This window comes from Oxyura jamaicensis, chromosome 10 (genome assembly GCF_011077185.1).
Source record: "Oxyura jamaicensis isolate SHBP4307 breed ruddy duck chromosome 10, BPBGC_Ojam_1.0, whole genome shotgun sequence".
In the NCBI taxonomy this organism is placed as follows: Eukaryota; Metazoa; Chordata; class Aves; order Anseriformes; family Anatidae; genus Oxyura; species Oxyura jamaicensis.
In genome coordinates, this window is record NC_048902.1 from 6,387,096 (window position 1) to 6,412,507 (window position 25,412).

Below are 25,412 nucleotides of genomic sequence, written 5' to 3' on the forward strand. Positions count from 1 at the left end.
GCTCCCCGCTGCGGCCGCGCCGTACGGCGCGGCCGCAGCGGGGAGCGGGGCCGCCGGCGGGACGGGGCCCAGCACGACAGCGCTGAAAATGGGCCCGGGCGGGCGCCGAAGCCCTCTCGGAGCCCGGCGCCGTGCCGCTGCTGCAGCCGCGCACCGGCCGCAGCCGGGGCTGGCGGCAGGGGAAGGCTGCCCGGCGGGAGCGCGGCGCCGGGTTCCCTTCCCCACCTGAGCCGGGGGAGAGAGCGCCACAATTTCCAGAAGTAGAGGAAAGCGGCGGTGCGTTGTGAGATAGTTAACAGCGGACGGAACTTAACATTTGGCAATAACGAACGGGATGGATAAGCGCCTAAAGAAAAGCTGGGAAGGCAGATAAACGAAAGGCAGGGGAAGCATCTCAGTGCATGAAACAGCCCTATACTTGGAAAGGACCTTTATACAGGGGAGACACTGAAACGTTCCCTTAATAAATGACCCACGGTGGCTCATCCTTACCTATTTCTCTAACGAGCTCCTAATGCCATACAGTATTATTCAAACCTGATTAAAAGCTACCCAGCTGTACTTACCATTCATCAGTCTAGCCAGTCAAGTCCCATTACTGCAAGATACTGTGTTAAATCTTCCTGACTTAAAAAATGTCAAGAGCTACTCTGGTGCAGTAGGATAAACCTAGCAGGTATCTGGTACAAAGATCTGGCTTTGTCATCCTGCCTTACACGAAGCCAGTTCTATGGAGGGCACTACAGGTACAGCGGGATACTGCCCAGAGAAGTCACAGTGGCAGATCTGCTCCCAGATGAGCTTTGCATTCATGGACGTTTATCTGTAGACCATGTTTTAAAGTTGCAAGGCACAGAACAGCAATCTTACAGGACATGTGGGACCAAACCACATCCCACTGACAGTGCTGCTGGGAGCGGGTCAGGCCCCGCAAAGTGCTGCTTTTACTGGGGGCAGCTGCTGCGGCTGCTCTGCAATTCAGATGCAGCCAGATACCTTGCACGAGAGAAAAGAATGGTGTCTTAATATATTGTAACGTAAACATTTCACTCGACACAGCAAGTAATGGCAGACCTATGGCTTGCAAAATGTCACAGTCCATTAGCGCTAGTTGTCTTGTCAGACATTTAACCTTAAGGTACGCAGCATTACATTATTACTGATCTGTATTTATTTCCAGTCCAACTGAAATGGAACCGGTAATCTGGAATGACATCTGATGTGCTAAATGGCCCCGATAATAAGCAGGCGACACAGATCTCGCATTCCTACAAACGCCTTGCAACGGCTGCTTCACAAAACTGCAGAAGGTTGGCCACCAGACATTTTAAGTGGCAAACACAGCTCTCGCACTTTGAAGGCTGGAAAACGAGTATTACAGAGAGAGAAGAGCACACTTAAAATAGTCCCCGAGTTGCTATCAACATCCCAGCTCAGGCCATCTGCTAGCTGTGCTGGGGCTGTACAAACACATCCACTCGCACTTTAGCTTTCTTTGACCTCATTGTGGAAATGCAATTCAAAATGAGTTTCCTCCTAATTTACCAAGCGATGGCGATATAGAAAGTAGCACCGGAGTTTCAGGTCCAAACCAATAACAAAACAGTGGCGATGTAACAGGCCAGTAACAGGTGGCGCAGTGCACAGCTGGGAGGGCCCACCGCTGGCTCAGAGGCACACAGGTGCCAGCACTGCTTTGCACAGCAGGGTTTTGCCTGAGTTACGTGAACGCTTCCTATTTCCATGGGCTCGCCCTCCGTTGTGCTTGCTAAGTGTTGGGTGAGCGCTAGTGAGCCGCTACGATACCGCAAGGTTTTGAGGGCAGCGGGCGGCTGCCCCTGGGCCGGGCCTGGAGCCACCCGTCCGCATAAGGGCGGTGGCAGCTCGGGGGAGCTTATCACGTACTGCGACGGGTCGTGCAGACAGAACGGGGCACAGCCTGACGGCCTAACCACAAGCCTCTGTAACAATGCGCGGGAACCAACTGGGTCTAGCAAACTTTGCTACCTGTGAAAGCAAATTAAAAAAAAAAAAAAGAAAGTGTGGCACAGCTTAGAGAGGAAGGGGAAGCACCTCTGCTGGTTATTATCACCTGTCATCAGGGAAACAGAATTTAACCAGGCACTCCACGCATGTGGAGGACCAAACCTGAAAAGCTCTCCTCCTCCACCTCTTTCACAAGCTGGCGAGCAAAGGAAGAAACGCACCCTCTGCAATTAACTGACATCCACTCCTAACGACTTGTTCAAAGACATCCCCCAACAGAAGAGATTTGAATGCACCTAATGAAAGAAGGGTGCTTCTGTTGGCCCAACTCGGAGCATGAGTGGTGACCACTTCTGCCGCTGATTTTGCATCCCTGCCCAAGTGAAACTGTATCATTAAGCTTAATTCAGGAGGAGTTCTGAGACCTCCTTATCAGTAAAATTCAACATTTGAATAATAAATACAGGGTGTAACCACTGTCTTCCCTCCCTATAGAGCACACGGGGAAAAATGCACTTAAAAGACGAAAATGTGTCATGTAATAACCCCCCGGCTGGGGGAGGAGCCACGCGGGGCTGTTACCAAGCTGAAGCTGTCAAACCGCTCCGAGGTACAACATCCCCTCCCTCACTGCTGGGTTGCTGTCACATGTACAACTGCATGTAAATCCTCTCGCAGAGAAATGACTGCATGCAGCATTTCTCCCAAACAGATGAAAACTTTATTTCACGGAAAAGACATGTGGCACCAAGAGATGTCAAGAAATCAGCCAGGGCCTTTATATTTTCAGTTTTAACAGCGAAAAAGCTTCTTTGTTCCGTTAAAACCACCTAGAACTAATTTTTCCACATATGTTTTTGCTTTAAAAATGGCTCCAACTGTCAGGATAAATTTATGCAATCATGCATATTTTTATTTTTATTTTTTTTGAGCTTTTCATATGGTTTTAATGAAAGAAGTTCTTTAAAATGTTTAGGAAATCTTATACTGATTCAAATAGATCCTATGGACATTTGGAAATGTCTAAGTATTTCAAGCACCTGAAACAACTATAAAAATGAGTTTCTTGCCAACACTTCACTAGCTCTTCTGAGGAGTTAAGCTCTGCCAGAAAAAGTAACGATAGCTACACAATCAATGGGCAAAAGCCGGTGATACTGGAAGTGAAGTCTTTCTCCAATTGCAGCCCAATCACAAGGTCAGGTGAAGCATGCAGCTCCCAGCTCCTGTCACAGGGGTGTATCTCCAGATGCAAGCTTACAATGCACAGCGTGTTCCAGGTGTCGGAAATCTGCACTGGTGCCTTTTGGGCTTCTTACACAACAATAATTACACCATGAAACCCTGCAGGTGCAGTAGGGTCATAACAGCCCTGTTTACCAAGCACATCTAAAACAAAGTGTAGGAAGACTGCTGCTGTAAGTGATCTTTAAAATATAAAACACAATTCTGTCCGTCCTATTGATACTCACTTCTGAAGGGGTTTGTAATTGCTATATGCAACACACACACAATTACTGCTCCTTAACATATTTCCCCCCCTAGATTTAGTGGTATTTTAATCTTCATTTGTTTCTAGCACTGCAAGTAGCACACTGTTGAAGATGGATCTAACCTGAGGTTGTCCTCATTAAGTTGCCTCTTTTTCATCTATTTAAAACTGCTACTATGCTGACCCTGCAATCATACCATTTTGCTTCAGACAAAATGCCTTCCTAAATTCTTGCTGAGGAGGTATGCTTTTGTGCAGTGTGTGCCTGCAGCTATACGTCTTAATCAAGCCATTTTATAAACTACCCCACAAGTTTCAATTAAGTACGTTGCTATTCACAACTGTTGAACTGGTCGCTGCACTTTGTTAAACAGCTGCTACAGTTCTGCACCTGCTGAAATCGAGTATGAAGTTGACAAAATGTTTTGGGATCCATCTGGAAGAAAGGTAAGTCCAAAGTCACTGTCACGATCAGCTGTATATGCTATTATTGGCAGTAAAAGATTGGGGAAATCTAGTGAACTGTATTGTCACCCAGTTTCCTCTGACCTTGAAATCCCTCGAAAGGATATCATATTTGCCACTTTTCAAAATGCAAGAAAACAGCAGTACACTCTGGAATTAAAGTGATTAGAAAAATGAGATCATTGCCAATCACCTGCCACCAATTGCAAATGGGTCTGTGAAATGATAGCAAGATTGGCAAAAAACACATTGAACTGGATTTAGTAACATTTCTCTTTTACCTGAGTACTCTAAAATGGGGTTTGAAGTGACTAGCATTGCATTACTGATCACACTGCCACCGCCGAGTCCCTGCTTGATCTCAAAGATTCTCATCTATATGGTTTTGAGGTTGTCTTAGATCTTGCTGTCAAAAATTTCTACATTGTCTTGACATTCATGTAATCAAATAGCAAGAATTATTTGCAAGTTGTTGCGTGTACCCTTTTTCACGCACAATCTTACCTGGCTATTTTTGGCCAGTGTTGCTTGCCAAAAGCTGGAGCTATGTATTTATTGTATGTCCCTTCTTGTAGGGACAAGTCAACGGATGGTATGAAGATGACTGTCAAGATGCTATGTCAAGGTGGTGTAGCACAAAGAACAGCAATATTCTGGTTATCCTCAAGAAAGCAATTGTTAGATCCTTGTTTAAGGATTATTGTATAATCATTTTTGTCATAAACAGGCTCTCCAAAGAAATGCCTTTCTATGTAAACCTGAAGAACATCCTAATAGCATTAGAAAGCTTCTTACTCATCTAAAAAACCTTTGACCTGTACACTTTTTACTCAGTTTTACTAGCAACAACTTAGTTTCAGAAAGGATTAGGTCCATTTCCCAAAACGTAGTGTGTACAGTCATTTGCAGAAGATTGCAATGCTGACGGAGGTGCCCTGTTTTCAGGGCATGAAAAATGAGAAACTGAAAATGAGAACTAACAAGAAAGGTACAAGCCCCCTTGCTTTCCCCAGAAAACGGGCAGGTGGCTCGGCCAGCTCCCCCCGTGTGGCTCCGGGGGCACTTTGAATGGATGTTGTTCTATTTACTTAATTTTGGGGTTTCTCTTTCTACCCTCTTTTGAATTGTCAAGAATGGCCAAGGATGGAGAAAGACTAGTTCATCTCATGCTCTGCTCACTACTGAGATGGATTTCTGTCTCAGAATCTTCCTCACCCACGTGTCTGGCCAGATGCAGTATCAGGAAGGAACCTAGTGACTTTATTGCCTTTTCCTGATGAATGGTTCAACAGTCAAGACGATAGAGGCATATATAGACATCAGTGGATCTTCTGCCTACCTCTGCATGTGCCTAGGGCATTAACAACACTCTGGCCTCTTGTTTTCCTCTCTGTTTATGGCACACGCTCTAACCTCTTAACAAAAAGAATGCTTAAACTGTGTTCATGATAAGAATAACCAGAGAAATATAAGTCTACAGACAGCCTGTTCTGCTTGTAAGCTATGCGTAAGTCAGAGTTGCCAGAGAACAACAGAAGCAATTTCACTTAAGGAGCTAAGGGGTAAGGATAAGAATGCTTCAAATATTGAATTTGCCTGGTACCCATTTCCAGATTTAGCAAAATTGATCTGCACTAACCTATAAGCACACCAGCGCTGACACTATTTTAAGTCATGCTCAGTGTCAAAGCTGCCTCCTGCACTACACAAGACCAGCAAGCAAATTTTCATTATTTTCAACATATGATTAAGAATCTGAGCTTCACTGGAACAAATAAGTTGTCCTGAGCATTCAGAGAACTAATATGGAAATCATTTTTCCTTCATGGAAAAGCAGAAGCATCTGTCCAGTCAAGCAAACTAAACAATGATTCTGCGTTATGAAATACTCTTTTTATAACTATTGACATTTCAGTCAGTAGTGCCACATGTCAATAGCGGTTTTATTGCTCACATGTAAAGCAGAGCTTCCAGGATAGGATTCATCCAAGTTGACACTGTCTGATCAGCAGCATATTTCCTGCTCCTGTGAGCATATGCATTATTTATACAGCTTTGCACTGGTGAGTATTTGTGCTAGTATGAGAAAAATTAGAAGATGCTGCACGTGTTCTGTGTCTCGGTACAAAACAGAAGCTTAGAACCACATACACTTTTCTCAGACAATTCAAGTTGATGTCAGGCCTCTCTCCAGGACTGGTTTTCAAGCCACAGCTCGCATGGGCTTCTTCTAAGCTTGTCCAACTCCCTCTTTTAAGCACAGTATTCAACTAGCAGGTCTTAGCTACCTGTGCACATGGGGTTTTCTCCAGTTCCTCCTCAGGTCAACACTGAGCTCCAGAACATGAACACTGGCAAGTCCAAAGTTCCCTGTGATGATGTACTGTAAGATCACTGCTAATTTCTTACATTTCTTACTTCTTAGTATTCTGTTGACAGCTGGCAAACTGTTCCCCTCTGCCCCAGTCAGGTGCTATTGTTCTAATGAAACTTAAGATCTACTCCAGCAGCCTTCACTCCAAATGTCTTCCCCCACAGAACCATTGCGTTCTTAAATTATTAAAGAAAATTCATGACTTATGATGCTATTAGTACTGTAAGTGACAGCTGCTTATGGCTTTTAAGGCTTCAGCTTCAGGGATAACACAAACTTCAATGATAACTGTCAAAACACAGCCTCAGCAATCGTCCTTAAACAAACCAACCACTGCATATGTACTTAGAGTGACAAATAAGCTACACAAATGATGGTACAGATCCTGGGCATGAAATCCACGCAGATAATTCCTTTGCATAATTATGATTATCAGACACGATAAAGAGACACAGTTGAAGGATATTAGTCTTCAGTAGACGCAAAATAAAAAGATGATTCACTCACAAAGGAAGATGATTATTTGAAAGTATTTTTTATTTTTAAATAATAATCACCAAATTCTGAGAACACCTGCACAGCACAATCTTTGGCTTTAAAAGAGGGGAGAGCAGTATATTCTAAGCTGATGAATGTGACTACAAAGCAGAGCATATAGGGCAGACCACCTGTAGGGAATGATCTATTACTTCTTATAAAACCTGGTTTTATAGCCTGCATTTGGATTAATTTAGCTCAAGACAGCATTTTTTATCTTACTTAGAAAAGCAAAACATATAAAGTAATTAGAAGCCTCATTTTCATCTTAGTAATTCAATATGAACTACTACCACTTGCTTGATAACAATCATTTTAAACTCATGATTTAAAACTCATTAGCATAGCCCTGTCTTACAGAAAAGAATCTGCCAAGTGTTTTTCACATAGGCACATCATTTCTGATTATTTCAATTCAATTTTAAAGGATCTTTGACAGGGCTACTGAAAGACTTGTCAAAGAACAGGGAAACATTATGACATTCTTTCCCCATATTCCTTTCCAGAGTATGAAATATGAGGGACATTTCTAATAGAATCACGACTAATTTAAGACATAGCTAATCTTTAAGGCTGCTGTAGCTGGAGGGGTTACCTCTAACACATGGCAGCTGTTCTCCAACACACATCTGTAATCAGGTTCTAACACACACCCCAGTTATTAAACAGAAACTTCTCGACTCCAAAGCAAATGCATTGCAAAGCATGTTCTTTAACAGCTACAACAAACTTGAATTTCAATAGTTTTTTGTTTTTTAAGTGTCCAAAAAATTAAAAATGTACCTGGTGCTTTCAAAAAATTCTATTCATTTTTAGCTGAAGAACAAAGAGTAATTGAATGTAAACTGCCTCCCTAAAATAGTATTTTATCTTTAGTTCTAAAAAACTTATTCGCTCTCTAGCATGAGTAATTGAGATGGATTTGTACTTTCAGACAACACACATCATCAGAGCGATTACACATACATCTGCTAAACAAACCTATTATAGCCACACAATCCACTAAAAGTTGCACGATGGCACAGGTAAAATGTGCTGCATACAGTGGGCCAAACCCTGCCTCCTGCACACACTGGGAAGTCCTGTTGAGGCCAGCAGGGTTATTCATACTTCTGGGACAAACTGCACGGATCCAGTATGTTGGATCACTGCTCTTCTGGGGACCGTGTATAGAAGAACCAGGTGTTCTGAACTATCTGGGACAGGTGCATTTTGACAGAATGTGAAAATAGAGCATTCCCTGTGACATCTTGACTCTCCTCAGCAGTACGATACATCTGCTGTACCTCCATACAGCATTGAAGTGAAAAGGAGACGAATAGTAAATGGGAGCTGGAGCTAACCTCCTGGAGCGGGACTGAATCTCAAAAGCTCTGTATTCAAAACCAGGTGTACTACAGGAACACACATCAATGTGTACAACAGAAAAGACATTTCCAAAAGCTAGCAAGTATACGTGGTTACCCTCGAAGTTCAGCATTTATTAATGCCTGTGGTAAAGACACTTTGCTAAAATTCTGCATTATGCCATAGATTCAATAGCAAGCATCTTCTAACCATGCTGTCAGGGATGGCCTATTAAGTGATGGTACCTATATTTGATTTTGGAACTGGGCATTTTTCCGTAACACAAAAAGGAAAAAAACATGAGCTAATTCTAGGTCCTCAATATCTTTGCATGCTCACACAGTCAGGGTCCTGAAGTCCTCTGGGAAAAAGGACGGAAATTACACGTATGAACTAGCCTCTAGAGACTCCTAGAGATCTTTGAGGAGAACTGAGGAGTAACAGCTCCCAGGGACTGGGTGCCTTTGTGATCGCCCTTTTGGTGAGAAGACACAACCTCCTTCAAAGAGCCTCTAAGGGGATCCCTGCGGACCCTCCCAACCCACTGTAAGCTTTCGGATGTGCGCTGACCCATTACAGGAAGGAAACAACATTCTGAAGATATTTACTTCTTTCTAACTAATCTGGCCTCCTCTTTTGTTTCATTTGTACAGAAGCTGGCTTTGCCATACTGTGTTCAAAGCTACACAAGAGCATTTTAATGCACTTTAAGACATTTTCCCTGTTTAAGGCTGGTACTCTGGAAAGAGCAATACGCACAGTTTCACTGTGGGGAGTAAGCACATTATTTTTGCTTTCACAAACTCTAGCCCTTCCTCTTTACTTGTCTAGTGATCCCAAACTGAAAACATGCCAAAACACTGCAATATAAATGCTTCATTGGTTTTGTCAACCAAGAAAAAAATGTTTCCAAGCAATCACTCTGTAAGCCTGCAAAGCATTTACAGTATTAAGAAGGAAGAAATACACTGAATTTTTGAATGATAAAATTTAAAGGAAAAATCTGTAAAGCCTACTAAAAATATAATTACCCAACATAAGAACTAAAGCTCAAATCTGGCCCTGAGATCCACACAGGATCAGTGGTCTACCTGTATGAAATAGTCAGCAGCTGGGGTTCACATCGGGGTTTCAGCCAGCATGGAAACAGTAGGGAGGTCTGTCATTTTCCCAAGTGAAAAAGATGCTATCTTTATCAGGAGGACACTGGAGTCTGTCTCACACTGCTACACCAAATCTTCAGGTCTGATATAACTGCACAGTTTTATGATAAACACTTTGTGCAAAGTAAGTACAGACAAACATAGAAGGGCAAAGTTCGCTATATTTATAGAGTTCTTATGGCAGGTGAAAACTTTCAGGCAGTTCGTTACAGGTATTTCTCCTTCTTTAAAGGAATAATTACTTGTTTACATTACTCGCGGGACTGATTCCGTTCCTTTCATATCCAGCCACCTAGCTCCCTTCCCTTTCATTTTCTGATGGAGACAGAAGGACAATCTAAGGAAGAACCAGCTTTACATTAGTCGGTCCTATCAGTAACATGGAAGTAACCCGTGTCTTGGCTCGTAATTATTTCACTTACCACAACGCCGCACAGGCTACAGTCGTCCCAATTTACGAGACAACGTTCTGTCACATTTCACATGCTCGGTGCTGGAGATCTGACAGACTATTGACATGATCCAAAATCCAGCAAAGACAAAAGCAAACTTAAAAGACACTGGCAGCATGAGCAGCAGGATATCTGCACACTTCCAACTCTGCTAAGAAAGGCAAAAAGTCTCACTAGAGATAAACCTACTTGTCTTCCCAACTGACAGAGATAAAGCAATAAATAGGAAAGGACTGGCAAAGGTAACAAGATACTGCCAATGGTGGACAGAGGGTTTACATGAGTTAGGACTAGGGAAACAGCAATACCGAAGAGTCAAGCTAAATACATCTTGGTCGTATGTGAAAGCTTTATCTTGGCTCTTTAAAATATATTATTAGTTTACTTACAGGTTATTATTTTTTTTCCTTTTCACTAAGACCAGTCAACAACAGCGTGGATGTTTTACTAATTCATGGTGATTCTAAGTTTTGCTGAAGGGGATGAGCGGGACTGGTGTGTTGTAGTTCCTCCCATTAGTGCTATGTTGCACGTAAGTGCTGCAGGATGCGGTACTGTACTGTCTGCACCACATTCCTGGTCATGTAGGTGGCCTTTATGCCTGCGAGAGCTGTATTTGTAAGCCATGGGTTTTGCAGGTAAGCGATTTTCGAGATCACTACTTGAAAGGCAAATGCACAAATGGGGATGTCATTGACAATGCCTTATTTTTTCTGGGCTCCCACTGCCTGAGCTACCAACAACTGTGATTACTGGGCTTGGGGGAGTTTTCTTCCATATCTACAAAACCAATCACCTATTTGTCTAATAGTTCTATCTGTCTAGGTTGGATAGGCAGGAATGAAGGTTTCCCTGAATCAGTGTGGTGTGTGCATCCTTCCGTCTGTAATTTTGATAAGAAATGTGGTGGTATCTCAGCAAAACAGGAAGCTTTTAGAAATCAAGAGAGGTAGCACAGAGAAAACAAAAGGTTCACATTGTGTTACTGCAGAAAGTATGGAAAACAGTAGTTTTTTGAAATGTTTAAACCACAATATTTGTTCCTTTTTTCTCCTGGTTTCAAGCCTGTGTGGCTAAATACAGACCCTTGTTTGCTGTCTCAGTTAGCATATTTTGTTCAAATATTGCTATAATAAAATAGTTTGAGAAGTAAGACTTGAGATCAGAAACTCAGCAATGGAGCTTATATCTGTTCCACGAGGTGTCAGATGGTCTGCAGCGGAACATTTGGAGTGGAATTCAAATAGACCTGAGGTTGTAAGAGTTATTCAACAGTGAGCTAATGAGAGCGCTCCTTTATAAAATTGAGAACTACAGAGTGCTTTTATGGAACCGTAGCTTCTTTGAAGAGCATTTACTATGGAAACCAAGTTCTGTGAAAGGATCCAAAATACAAGGGAAACCACAGGTGTGGTGTCTGAACCAGCTTTCTGACCAAGGAAACAAGAATTTTAAAGCGTGGTGGCAGGGGGTGATTGGATAGGAAGATAAAAATCCTTGTTCAACAAAAGCACTATCTGGTATCCTATCTTGAAGACTGCAGTTTTTAGTGATAAAGTGCAAGCTGCTACACTCCTCCTCCATATGCATTTCCCTGGCTTGAGAATATTTCATTAAAGATGATTTTTAAAAAGACTTAGCCATTTAAAGGGGTTTTTCATTCATCGTATGGAATTATAGGCTCTACTGATCATTTGCCTAGCTGACCTCCCCATAGAGAAGTGTTGGAAACAACATCATAGAGACTGAAAATGCAGGTCCACCAAGGAATGTCTGGATCTGCCAATGGACACGGAAAGTAAAGACTCTGCTGCAAAGTGGTACAAAGTCCTGGTGCAAGCACGGGAAATGGCCACCAGGCAAAAAGCCTTAGACTCCTCTCTGAGAAACCCCAAACTTACAGATCAAACTCCCACAGCCAAACAAATCATTCAAATCCTGATGGCTCAGGAAACAGATACGTGGGGTCATGCTTACTAAAATCTCCATGCCTTTGATAACACCACGGTTTATGTATCTGGAATGTGTTTCCATGCACACACCTGGAAGGTGTTCACTTCCTTTATTCCCTATACCTACAAAAAAAGAAGCTTCATGCAAAAAGCTTCAATAGGTACAAGGTTACAAACATGCACTAGCCATTTCTGCATTTTATGTTAAGTATGTTGTTGTTAAAATAAGCCTTTTATGAAAAAGGAGGCCACTTAAAAAAAACAGTCTATCCGGTTTGTTCACCAGAACTAGACAGAAAGCAAAAGAAAATATATGCTGCTTTACAACTTCTTGTCAACCAGGTGAATTGAAAATGTGCTGAGTTACATATTTCATTATTACATGCCCACACCCAAAGGATGCACAGGGAGTGGAGATGAAGAGAACTACATGTTCCTTCTTCAAATTGCACCTATTATCTAATAAACTAGTAGAAACATTTCCCACAATAATAATATACATAAGCCTCAAAAGCTGTTTATTTGGCAACCTTCATGTATATATTTCATTAAACTATTAACTGGCATATCACCCTACTAGCCTATTGCAGTGATTTAGGGACAAACAAAACAAGAAACAAAGAACAGAGCTGTGTTTTGTCCACATTGTAAGCATAGCCAAAAAGCAACATGGATGGGCATTCTCCTGGTGAATTTAAGCAGCTTTAGAACCACAGACTGTTTACACAAATGAGACAGATGAGAGCGTTTGTCTTGTCTTACAGTATTAGAAGTGAAGACAACTGGATTCTATTCTACCACAAACATCAACCAGTAGAGCTGCCAACTAAATTCTGATGAAGAAGCTAGTTATTGAAAACAGCAAAAGTCAAAGGACTGGCAGAACTGGATGAAATTGGATCACAGATTATGTTTAAAAAGTTAAAAAAAAAAAAAAGAATCAGAATGACTTTCCAATTAAATCAATTGAATGCAGAAATTAGGAAGAAAAATACATTGCACTTTGAGTTGTCAGAAAGTATAATGGCTCCAGGACCTTCAATAAATCTTACCAAACTTCTTCTGGCCATGCAAAAGTAAATATTACCTTTAGGACTGCCATTTTATACCTGGTATTACTGCAAACCAAGCCTGCAAGCTGTCCATGTAGTTCAGAAACCACTTCCTCTTACACGATTCGCAGACGACTTCATCACGCACTCAGAAACGGTTATTTGTGATTACATCTAAAATGAGTTGTACCACAGGCCTAAAACTTTGGGTGTTGAGTCCTTCATTTGGATATTCTGGAGGAGGGATCTCAAATGCATTTGGCAAGCAAGACTGATAATTATATGGTAGTTTTACTACCCTAATGAAGAACTGCCCAAAGCGCTGTAACCGTTCAAACTGTTTTGAAAAGAGACTTGCTTTGGGAGCGTATAAAGAATCATGTTAAAAATACTCCATTTTTCCTTGCAGCTTAAACAGGGAAACCAGAACACACAATATTCCTACACACAAAAAAAGCCAGAAGGGACCTTTGTATAATTATGTTTTGTGGTTTCTTTTTGGGTCAGAAACGACCACACTGCCAAAAGCATAGCACATCAATGATTACCCAGGCCTATTTATAATTCCCGTATGCCAAACAACTGTGACAGAAGGCTCACCATAAAGTGTCATTTTCTGTATATAAATAATATAGTTTTCTGAAATGATTCCACAAATAGTAGTGGAATCTGCACATCTGCATTAACATCAAAAAACAGGTAAATATGCATTAATGGCAGGTTTTTTGTTTTTTTTTTAATAGTCAAGTGTAGTTTCTCTATGGCTACATTTAGTGTAGCTGGCCTGATTCAATCTGTGCATGTTTACCGGGTATAATGTTACTATATTTACATTACTGGTGTATCCAAATATATTTTGGGGAGGGTAAAAAACTGAGGGAGTGGTGACTGAGTCAGGATCCCACATATAAGATTTCCATTTGGAATAGGTTTCCCAAGGTATCTAATTTCACTTGCAGCACTGTATGTCTGGGATTTCTCAATGTCTAATTGATGGAAAATATTATGTCTGTGTTTTAATCCAATTCCTAAAAGGCATTCACTTTATATGGTTATAAGTAGTTCGGTTGGATATGCCAGCAGACTTTTTGGTATTGCCATACCAAAGAAACCATCCTAGATTTTCCGTAATGGGCATAAATTCTTGTGGCTGCTGGGTCTTGGCTTTTTTAACTAACAACAATATACTGTTAGGAGTCACAAAAGTGAAATATCATATATTTGAAATTTATTTCCAAAAGGTCTATATGTATCAAAGAAAGCCCTGAGGTAAGAATGAGTCCTGAAGGAGTGAAGGAAAAGAAACATAAAATATCAGAAAATCTATTGCTTTGACATGGTGAGAAGGAAAAAGAAAGCTCTAAAAAGAAGCCTCATTTGTTAACACTGAGTCCATGCACATAAGGAAGAAGCATTTTGCTAGGAAAAAACAAAACAAACAAACAAGCACAAACAACAGATCTTTTAAACTTAGGGTTAAGAGGATCGCACTCACCCCTGATTTATCTCCACTGTAATCACACTTTACAGTAGAGTTAGTTCACCTGTAAACCATCACACCTGAATCTGCTTCTGCAAAGGCAGAATTAGAAGCCCAGGGATGGGCTTCTTCATTGATTCATTTCCAACTAGGGCCAGTGGAATGGATACAAGGAAGATAAATTACTATGCAGAACTAGAATACACCTGTCATTCATCTGCTCTATGAAACGGATCACTGAGCTCTGTATTTGGATCACAAAAAAGATCACAGAGAAAAACTGTTGATAAATATAAACAAAGTGGAAAAATAATTGCTATTAAGAGATGTGACAAGAAAAAAGAAATATATATATTCACATAACCAGTTTCATTTGCAACTGCAAAATCATCTCTTTTGGGTGTACTTGGCTCCATTGGAAGGGCCCATGTTTAAATTCTGATGTAGCTGGGAAGTTTAGAACCTCATCAGGCTATTCAGCAGCTAGTGATCCATCCAGACCTGTGGTTCTGATCAAGGCCCATCCATGTCAATGCAGATGAAAGAGCACTTCAGCCAAGATGTTCCAGACACACCTTACCTACCCCCCCCCCCCCCCCACCCCAACATACCATGTTTCTGAAAACAAAATTACCATTCTGTTTATATTCACATTGCTCCAGGAATGTGTAATTTTAAACCTGAAACTCTTATAAGCTTGAGCCTTATGTTAAAATAAATATGGCTTACATATATTGCTTGTAAGCCAACAATTCAGATAAGCTTATTTGTAAGCTAAGTATAGCACTAATCACATGAAGACATGGGTATAAAATCCTACCATCACTATGAATAGCTCCTGTTAACTGTGCACATAATGGCAGAACAGATTCTCCCTATTTTCAGTACTTACGGTATTGAAAGCTCTGAAGAATTACTGCTTAGGGAAATTCATTACCAAACTGTCTGAGAGTCCAAAAATCCTTACTCCAGGAAGGAAGAACTATATGAAATTGCCATCTTCCACTTACAGTATAGTATAGACCAAATTCAATTAAATCCATGTAAACAAAGCTGCAAACACTCACAAGAACAAAAATGATGATGTCTTGCCACAGTAAGAACAGCTCCTCTGGGAAAAGATTAAATCAATATACTTAACCTTTACATTCCAGAGGACTGCCAAATCACCTCATTTTGGCAAGGATGCTCATGTAAACAGTCATCAATTAAATTAAAAATCTGTGAGATAAACCTAGTTGAATTCCTTCTGGGAAGGACTCTTGTAGGTATAAATCAAACACCAATGGAGGGGAAAAACATAGTAACAATTCCTGTAAATCCAAGGTTCGTTATTCTTCAGACACATCCAACTAATTAACTCCATACAGGCCTTAAAAGCAAGTATCAAGTATGAATTCATGCCAGGTCCAACCATGCTAACAAAAACAAGACGAGTAGCACCTCTCAGCAGGGCTTCAGCTGGAACACCAAGCTAGGAGAACAGTCCAATATGCTGTGACACTGAGTTTCAGAAGCCTAAGGTTGCCTCAGTAGGAAGGTGACTTTGCCATTTCAATGACAAAATGGGTCATGTGAATGTGTATGCCAGTAGTAGCATTCCAGCTAAAGCACAGGTGAGAATATTAACTTCTTAAACTCCTTGCAACTCCCAAGGTACATGTGATTACAGCTAAATGCAATTACACTACTTCTGCTACCCAGCACAAGCTGTACAGCTGTTTTTAAACAGCACTGAATTGCACCATTTAGATATGTCTGCAGTTTTAATTCTAAAAGTAGACAGTTTCAACCTGTGGGGAGGTTTCAGATGACTGGGAGACAACACATCAGAAAATGCCCAGAACAAGAGGCACTGGGCACGAACTGGAACACAGAGCATTCCATCCAGGCATCAGGAAACCTTTCTTCACCATGCAGATGCGAGAGACCTGGAAATGATTGCCCAGAGAGGTTGTGGGGTGCCCTCCTTGGAGATCATCAAAAGCCGCCTGGGCAGGGTCCTGGGCAAGCTGCTCTGGCTGCCCTGCTTGGGCAGGGGTTGGGCCAGAGGGACGTGGAGGTCCCTGCTAACCTCAGCCAGTCTGTGACGCTGTGATCTGCCGGAGTTGTACAACAGGTTCTAATGAACATCCTAAAATCTATCAGCAGAGGGCTTGGGCACAAAGGGGGTCAGAGCTCAAAGGCAGGAGAGCAAGTTTTACCCACTCAGTGTTCTTAAAAAACGCCTCTGAGTCCAGCTCTCCTTTGTCATGGGTCAAGATCTGAAAGAGAGCAGGTGAGTATCATAAAAGAGACATGCTTCTCCAAGATACTCAGGAAGATAAAATTAACTCCAATTCTAATTCCATCACTTGCCTGGGATGAAAGGATGATACACAGCCACAAGAACAAAGCCTTCCAGTTTTGGACGAACATGGGCATGGGGGAGAGGTACAGTCTTTGAGAGGTTCACTCTATTTTGAGGGTTTGGGTCTAACAGCATTTCTCCATGCTTCACTGGCAATTAGGCTCAACAATTATACAGAAGATAGCACTTGTGAATCATTTTTTTTCCCTCTAAACATGCTCTGAGTGGATTGAACAACACTGTGCTTCCTCGCTGGCCTGTCACATGTGGCCAGCTTTTGGCACACACAGACAGCCTATTTACTCAAGAAAAATATACACCTGGCTGTACAAAAGCAGCCCACAACAGGTTTCTTCAATTATCATGCCTCAGTCTCTCACTGCAAACCGTTAAGAAATCACACTTTATTCTGGCACTGTCACTTTGATACCTCCATTTTACAGCTGGTGGACATGAGACAACTGAAAAGTAGGCATGTCCTTCCCCAATTCAGAGGAAAGTTTATGGCCAAGTATGTTCTCATTAGCTTTCTGGCACAGATACTGGAACTACTGCTGGCCTGTACGTGCCTGTATTAGCGAATGGTGTGCATAATGTTCCTACCGCATCTCTAGCTGGAAGCTGTTCTGGCTATGACTTTTGCCATTTTGAGGATTAAGTATGCCTTTGAAAGATTAAGGTAGAAATTTTCAAAAGACTGAGGAAGACAGGTGCTCAAATCATAACGGAAGTCAGTGGAGTTCGCTGCTACAGATTTCTTCTGACATTCCACCTTAATGCATTTTGGTTCTAGTGCAAACAGGACATTATGTGGAGTCAAATCACATTTGGAGTATCAGAAGCCACATTACTAACTTAAACGTTGCAATTGCTAACGTGATTAATGCTTCAGTTCACAAGCCAGAAACCTTCAGACCCCATTTCCTTTCCACGTGTCAGCCAGGTTAACAAAACACAGAATGTATTGCCTGGCCCTCAGTTCTTCTTCAATAGTTCCTGTCACTGAGTCATTTGCCGCTGCTGGTACGACTTTACACAACACCAATCTCGTAATGACCTAGCGCTGGCTTCAAAAATGCAGATGCACTACGTCTATGAAAGCATCAGTAACGGAGAGGCTGTGAGGTAAATACTTGTGTTACACATAGAAACTCTTAAGCTGGACAGCAGCGTTACTTACCTTTTTGTGTGTACACACTGGCCACTGAGCTTCATTGTGACAGACTTGCTCTATTGTGGTATATAGTAAAACCCAGCTACAAAGTGCAGCTGTTCAATACACATGGCAACACCAGGAATGGCAGAGCTGTGACAGTTTCCTTCTCTCTAAGAGCTAACATCATACAAAGTGGTATTTCAAGAATAAATCCTGTCTTCACCTGAGGTTAGATTTGGCACAATTTTGCAAAGGAGGGAAGGTATAAGCCTTGCAAAGAGATTAAAAAAAAGGGGGGGCACAGCAAAACAGCGATTACTCTATCTGCAGAATTACTCTGCAGATTCAGCTTCCTCTGGGAAGGTGGACAATACCACATAAGAAAGTAAATATGTTTAGGATAGGTTCTGGGAGAGCATGAAGATCTGCTTGAATCTCTTTCTTCTGAAGAAACCTCTTTTCCTTTCTAACTGCCTTCCTCTTGCCACTTAACAAGTAGAAAAACTGATTGAGAGGAAGAACACTAACAATGCGGGAGCTATCTGTGAAGGTGGTATTTAGACAAACCACAAGTTCTCATGCTCATTATCTCCTCACCAAATGAAGTCTTCTTACCCACCTGTGCATTGTTCTCATCCAGCTGCCCTACTTCTGTTTATTATGTAGCATTCATTAACTGGTTCTAGAGATAGCAATTGAGAGTGAGTAATTATCTCCCTAGCAAAAAGAATAAGGGTCAGATTCTTAAAGGTGACTGCTGAAGGTTTCAAAAGAAAAAAAAAGAGGGACTATTTTGCAGCTTAGCACTCCATAAAGAAACCCTGTATTCAAAGAAAGAGAGATACCTTATTTATACTCTAAAAATCTTCAATGCAAGATTTTGATGGTACACACAGATTTCAGGGGCTCTCCCTTCTGGATTGAAGAAGTATGGCCACTCTGAGTGCTCTTTATCCAGAAGATCAATTCAGCTATAAACAGTACATCGGAATCTTCAGGTAACGTGACTTACAATAGCAGTAAAGATATAGTAGGATAGTATTTACCACCTACTTGCCATTGAAGGGCATAGCTAAGGCCACTGGAGGATTATTAATCTGGGTGCTAGAACATACTAAGTGTGTCGCTGTAAGGCTGCTGCTATTGTTACCCATACTAGCTGTTTATTATTATAATAGTAACTTCCTAAGCTCATGATACAATCTTGGCTGAGGATACTGTAATAGCTCTATTTTATTTTAGTATTCCTCTTGAGTAGTTTGCTAGAATTTAGAAAATGCCACTAGTTGCAATGGTGAATCTTTAAGGCCCACCGCAGCCTCCTGCGATGGGAAGTGGTAGGACAAGGGCAAGCAAAGATGGTGCAGTGTAAGCAAGAGGACGTGGTAGCATTTGTATATCAAAGTCTAAGGGGCAACTTTCACAAAGTGATAAACAATTGCAATCAACAAAGTCATCAACAACTCAACAAAGGTCTCCTTTAGAGCAGTGAATGCTTCACATACTTAATTTTTCTTCCTTCGTCTCCTAACATCAGGGAAAAAGAAGAGCTTCTCACCCCCTTCTTACAGAGCTCTGGCCTCCTGGCTCCAGCAAGCATGTACAGAAGAGTAAGTCTTGGTAAGAAGCTCTGCTTCTTACCTTCCCTTGAGACTCATTCCTACATGTCAGAATCCTTCTTTTGGCACTAGCTGGACCTGGCCATTTAAACTGAAAATATGATTTAATAAATAATACTCTATTCTTCTATGTAAAGAATAATGCAAAAGCCTTTCAGGTAAGGAAGAAAGGCTTTCCAAACTAATTTACATCTCATGAAGCAGCTATTACTAAGGACAAGCCTGCATTTCATGAGGGGAGAACAGACAGAAGGAAAGGGATCATGTTTAAGAAGAGTCTGGCAAGAGAGGGAGAAATAGATTTGTGTGAATAACGCAGTAGAAAAAGATTTTCTGATTGGAAGTTATTAGCATTAACACATTAAAAGCTTGCTAACAGAAAGCAAAGCAGTTACATTCAAGTAGCAGCAGGGGCTACTTTGTCCCACCAAAATTTCAATGAGCTGACAGCGCCAAAACATACCCTATATACTGATGTTGCCAGCAGTAAAAATTAAAAAATCAGGAGCACATGCAGTAAATACATAGTACCCAGGTGGTCTATGTGACAGCTAAAAAGCAATCTATCAGAGGAGAGGTACAGAATATTCATGTCACCAGGAGAAAGGGGAAGCTTTATTCCAAATGCATGGTGCTGGCTAAAACCCTGGTAGTAAGAATGCAATGTATGCCAGTACAGCTAATTACTCTAAAGCCAGACATAAAATACTTCAGTAAAAGATACATGTATCAGTGTACCTGTACCTAAACTAGATGACAGGTGCCACTTGGACCAGGACAGCAAGCAGCAGAGCAGCAGATGCAAATTAGCTTTGACAGAATCAACTGATGTTCACTCTCAGATCAGCAGCACTGTACAACAACAAACCCCTCAATTTCTGCTTGCAGGACAGCTTCTGAGGCAGTTTACCACTGTAACAAGTAACCACTCCCTAATCTATATCAGAAAAAACTGTAAGCAGTCAGAATTGCTGAACCAGGCTAATCGGGCTGCTTTTGCCACAAGGGGACTAAGGCACATTCACACAAACCATTGTATCCACAAGTGGGAGCTGGAAAAGGACTTGTATCACTTCATTTTCCGTCTTGGCTCTCCTTCTATAGATCAGGGTATTTCTACACCTGGTTCAGACACTGAAATATTTAAAACTGTGAATTACTCAGCTCTGACGGTAATGAGGGGAAACCCTCCATATGACCATGATGACACATGGATTGATTCTGCTCAAAATCTGGCATTTGTCCTTATTCAGATGAAAAGATGTCCTTACTCTCCCAAAAGACAGTCTGATCCCTATTGGCAATTCTGCCCCCTTTGTGGACATTATGCCCCCTTTGTCACAGTTTGTGGACTAGGGTAAGGAAGGGATTTGTTTCTGTGCGCTGAAACATATTCATGAAAGATCATGCTTGGAATATTCTGTAACCAGTTACAGATAATAGCAACAGCCAAGCTGATGCCAAGACTGATCAAGTTACTCGAAAATATCTTTCATTTATACTTAATTTGACTTATTTTTTTCAGCAATTGGTACTGAGTCCTTTAAATTAATCTTTTAAATTGTTAATTTGAAGTATGAGTTGGAAGTCAATTTAAACACTAAGTGGGACCTACATGAACCTATTAACAATGAGTACTCATCTAAGCTATGGCTCCCGTATTAGAAGCACACCAAATCAATCTTGACATAGGCTATTATACTTCCGTTAACAGCCCAGCACTGCGTGCTGATCAGGAATGAAAGATAAAACGTTAGATGAAAATCTCAGAACACTTGAAAGCTCTTGGCAACAAGTTTCATTATTAATCCTCCAGAGATACACTGCATGTCTTGATTATTCTTCCATTTGCTTATAACTGCATTATTCTTTTTAAATATTTTATTTGCAAATTACATTCCTTATGGCTTGTACCTTGGAAACAGCAATCATCCAGTAAAGACTGGAGAAGGACACAAGTCAGACCCCAGTTCTTGTCCTTCTGCAACACCTTTGCTTTTGCACTGCTGTAGGAAGAGCAGAGCACCTTCCTAACAAACTTTGTACTGCCGGATGAAAAATGACCACATAAGTACACCCGTATAGTTAGGCAGCTATTAGAAGCTGACACATTACTGTGGCTCCTCAGACTGAAAATAGGGTTTATGTAGCACGGGTTTCATTACAGTGTTTTTCAAGAAAACAAATATGTCTATACATATCACGGGAATCATGCTCGAGTCCAGCTAGCAGAACTACAGATTCACATTGTCTGTCAGGAAGAGTCTGACAGATACAAGCTGATGGATCTAAGTTCAGTGTAGTGGTTTATAATACTTATTAGTAAGCAAAACAGATCGTGTTTAGTAAGCAAAGCCAGGACTTCTCCCGGAAATAACTACAGCTGGGGCGGGTCATTGTTCATATCATTCAAGCTCTTTTGGAAGCACTAATAATCTACAACTAATTAGAAAAAAACACATCACAGAAGTAGCTGCCCTGCTGGCTAGGGACTGCAGTATGGCATAGGACTGTGGCCTATAAAAACATTACCAAAAAAGGTACAAATAGTAAAAATAACATGAGTATATGCTTCACAGATACATCAGTGCCCAAGTGCAGTAGATTCTAAGTCACTGGTAGTGCCCTACAAAGTTGTTTTTTGTGTCTAGCGTTTATAAAAAAAAAGTTTGTAATTCCAACAATAAAATTTCATAAAACAGTTGTTTACCAAAATGCTCTGAACTTTATTTACCACCTCCCTCTTCAATTGCCAAAATATACTGAATTACAAAGTGAATTATGGAGTGGTTTTCTGATGATTACATGTTAGGTGGTTACAGGAGATTCAGAAACACTGCATTAAGGAGATAATAACCTTAATAACATAATGGTTAAAATTCTATGACATGAATAATCTTAATATTTCTGGTGCATTTGAGTCAAGGAAGGATGGGCCACTGTACAGGGAACAATAAAAATATTCCTTGGGTTACAGTCAGCTCATAATTCATAGAGCAGCATTATCAGCCAAAGTGTTTTTTTTTTTTTTTTTTTTTTTTTTGATTAATCGTCTGCCAGAGCCAGAGAGTTTGAGGCTAATTGTTCCATTCTTGACTGCAGAATGAATTAGAGAACAATGTGCAGTCCTAAGCCAAGAAGGGAAAACAAAGCAAAACCAAGAGTCCATAATGAATGGTGAGGTTAGCTAGGTACTTTGCTCTTCTGTTCACAAAGATGTTGTGAAAATGGCTCCAAGGAACAGCAGGCATAAGAAAGAGATAAAATCCTACCCCACATGGTCATAGGTGACCAGACTCACGTTGGACAGCTTGGTTAATGGAACAATAGGTTTGAACAAGGAAGAAAGGAGAGCAGCATCACATTAGAAGGTTAACTCAGATTTAAGAAGTAACTGACTGAGGCAGCAGGTGACTGAGGAATGATGAATGGGCAACAATATAAAACAGACACCTTTCATTATAGGGAGAGGAAAACTACTGTTTAAAAGGATATTAAAGAGCAGTTCTTGTGGCTGTATCTCTGCTAGCAACATAAATTAAAAGGTCTGTTGGTACTGGCTTGTGTAAGTAAAGGACTGAAAAATAAAACTGTTGGTTGCATCAGCCACCATTGTTAGCGCCTTCCCAGCCAAATCATCACGTCCTGATTTTTTTTGGTAATGCTTAAATTCTTAAAATATATATTTTTAAACAAAAAAGATATATAACATTAAAAACACAGATGTAAAGAAACAAAACACAGAGTACCACATTCATACATAAGCCACAACAGGGTCATTATCCATAACTCCCTCTCATTCAAATTAATAACATGTCTGCAAAAGAGCATGGAAAAACAAGATGAAAGCTAGATAAATATAGTGTACTGAAATTCTGAGCAAAAATGATGCATTCTCTGCTTGGGCTTCACCTTTCCATTGAGAATGAAGACTTGGAGGAAAAGGAAACAAGTCCATAAACACTTAGCAGTGCCAACAAATAAAACAAAGTACTGACAGAAAAGGACGGCAATATTTAGTCAAAATGTTTAGAAGAAATGCCAAAGTTATGATGATCTGAATATACACATAACTAGTGCCTAATGCTTTTAGATACTTTTAGGGTGAAGAAACAACGTTGACTGTAGAGAATGAGCTGGCACTGAAACAGAACAAAAACAGTGACTCAGAGAAATTGTGTCCTCGCAAAACCTGCAGAGATTCTGGAGGCCCATCTCTAGGTAACACTACAGGAAAGAAGGGTAGGAACATGCTTTTTTTAGCTCACTACGAACAGGCAGATGGACAAAGTCACTAGAGATAGCTGAACTGTTCCAGGTACCAAAGAGACAACTGTGAGAAGCTACTGATATGCTTATTCAGAGCCTGGAAGCAAATGACAAAATGACAATTCACGTATTCAAATATGAGAGAAAACCTTATCTTGTAGGAGCTAATTATCACAGTCTTTTATTTTTTTTTTTATTTTTTACAAGATACTCAGCCAAACAACACATTGTCAGTACTTCAACAAACTACACCAAGTTAGTGTTTACCAGGGCTAGTTTTGATTAAGTAAAGGCAGTCAAACCTTTCCACAGCACATAAAACTGCCAAAACGGCCTTTGACTCAATGACTATATGTGCATAGATAACAACAAGGAAAAGGTCCCATCTGCACACCTGCAAAAGAACTGGATTCTGTGCAGAAAGCTTTTCTTTACAGAAGGCCTCCCTCTGTTCCTCCTTTCTTCATAGATCTCCATGCTGTAAGCAATGTAAATCACATATAGAGCAACGAAGGCTTTGGGCCTGACATCCAGACAAAAATAACATGGAATAGCATTAAAAGCTGCGTTTCAGTGTCCATTTTACCATACGCTGGGGCACAATAACCTCTCTCCGCTCTACCCCAATAAATGTTTTCTGTGTTTGTGGTGATAATTCCAACACTTCCCCTACATACTAGAACGAACTCTGGGTTCTTATACTGGCTACGCTACACAACAGAAAGGAAAAAAAGGAAGATCAATCTGACTTTATGAATTTCTCCCTAATGAGGAACAACATAAAGAGCATTCTTAAACTATCAGTTTATTCTGAACAGGGGCAATGCTGATGAAGATTTTTATCCCTCAGCAGTTACTGCACAGAATAATGAAGGAATGCTACACATTTTTAGAAAAGAGAAAAACATGTCTCTTCTTCTGGAGAAATGAAGGAGTCAGCTGTCCCCATGATGTGAATGAAATGGGCAGCAGCCATGGAGAACATTTCAAAAAGAACATAAAAGGGTGGAGGAAAACAAGGCGACTTGCCACAGGTAGTGCAGCTGAGTTGGTTCTGCAAACCCATTCAGAAATTACACTTTTAGCTTGTCAGCGTGCACTGCCGACAGTGTCTTGGTTCCGATCAGGAGCATTCTTCTGAAGCAACTCTCCCCATTACTTCATTATGTTTCAGCTTGCATTGCAAATTGGCCTCAGAGCACTTGAGCGGGATTCCTTTCAGATGAAACCGAACTGAAAGATGTGCTCCCAGACCTTATGTAATGCACTCCAGCTGCATTGGGCTTCCTCAGACTAGACCAGACCTACTCTCAGGTAAACAAATAACCTCAAACACCTATGTCACCCTAATGTCAGATCCCCTGTGCTGCTCTGCCCTATAGAACTGCTCCCTTTGATCTACACAAGTTGTTAAAATACATGTGCCCTTAGTGTTCCAGACTGGAATCTTTATGCTCGGTCTATCCCAAGTTCAGCTAGGAATAAGTTCTAAACATGTACTGAGGAGTTGGCACAGACTGTACCGAAGTAAATCAGAACAGATATTGTTAAATCTCCAGTAAGTCTTCCTCTGATGTTTGGGTAAGACTCAGAACCCATCATTTCCTTCTGTTATTCTGGTAAAGAGATAGCAGAGAAAGAAAGGTATTCTGGGGAAAAATCAGAAACTTACTCTGTTACTATGTGGTGAAGATTCACAGTACAAATACAGAGCATAA

General features: G+C 40.9%; 1 protein-coding gene across 6 annotated transcripts in view; it reads right to left on the reverse strand.

Moving 5' to 3' along the window:
* The window catches only part of RORA (RAR related orphan receptor A), a 379,776-nt gene that overhangs the window by 79,748 nt on the left and 274,616 nt on the right, over positions 1-25,412 (reverse strand). The window lies entirely within an intron of this gene.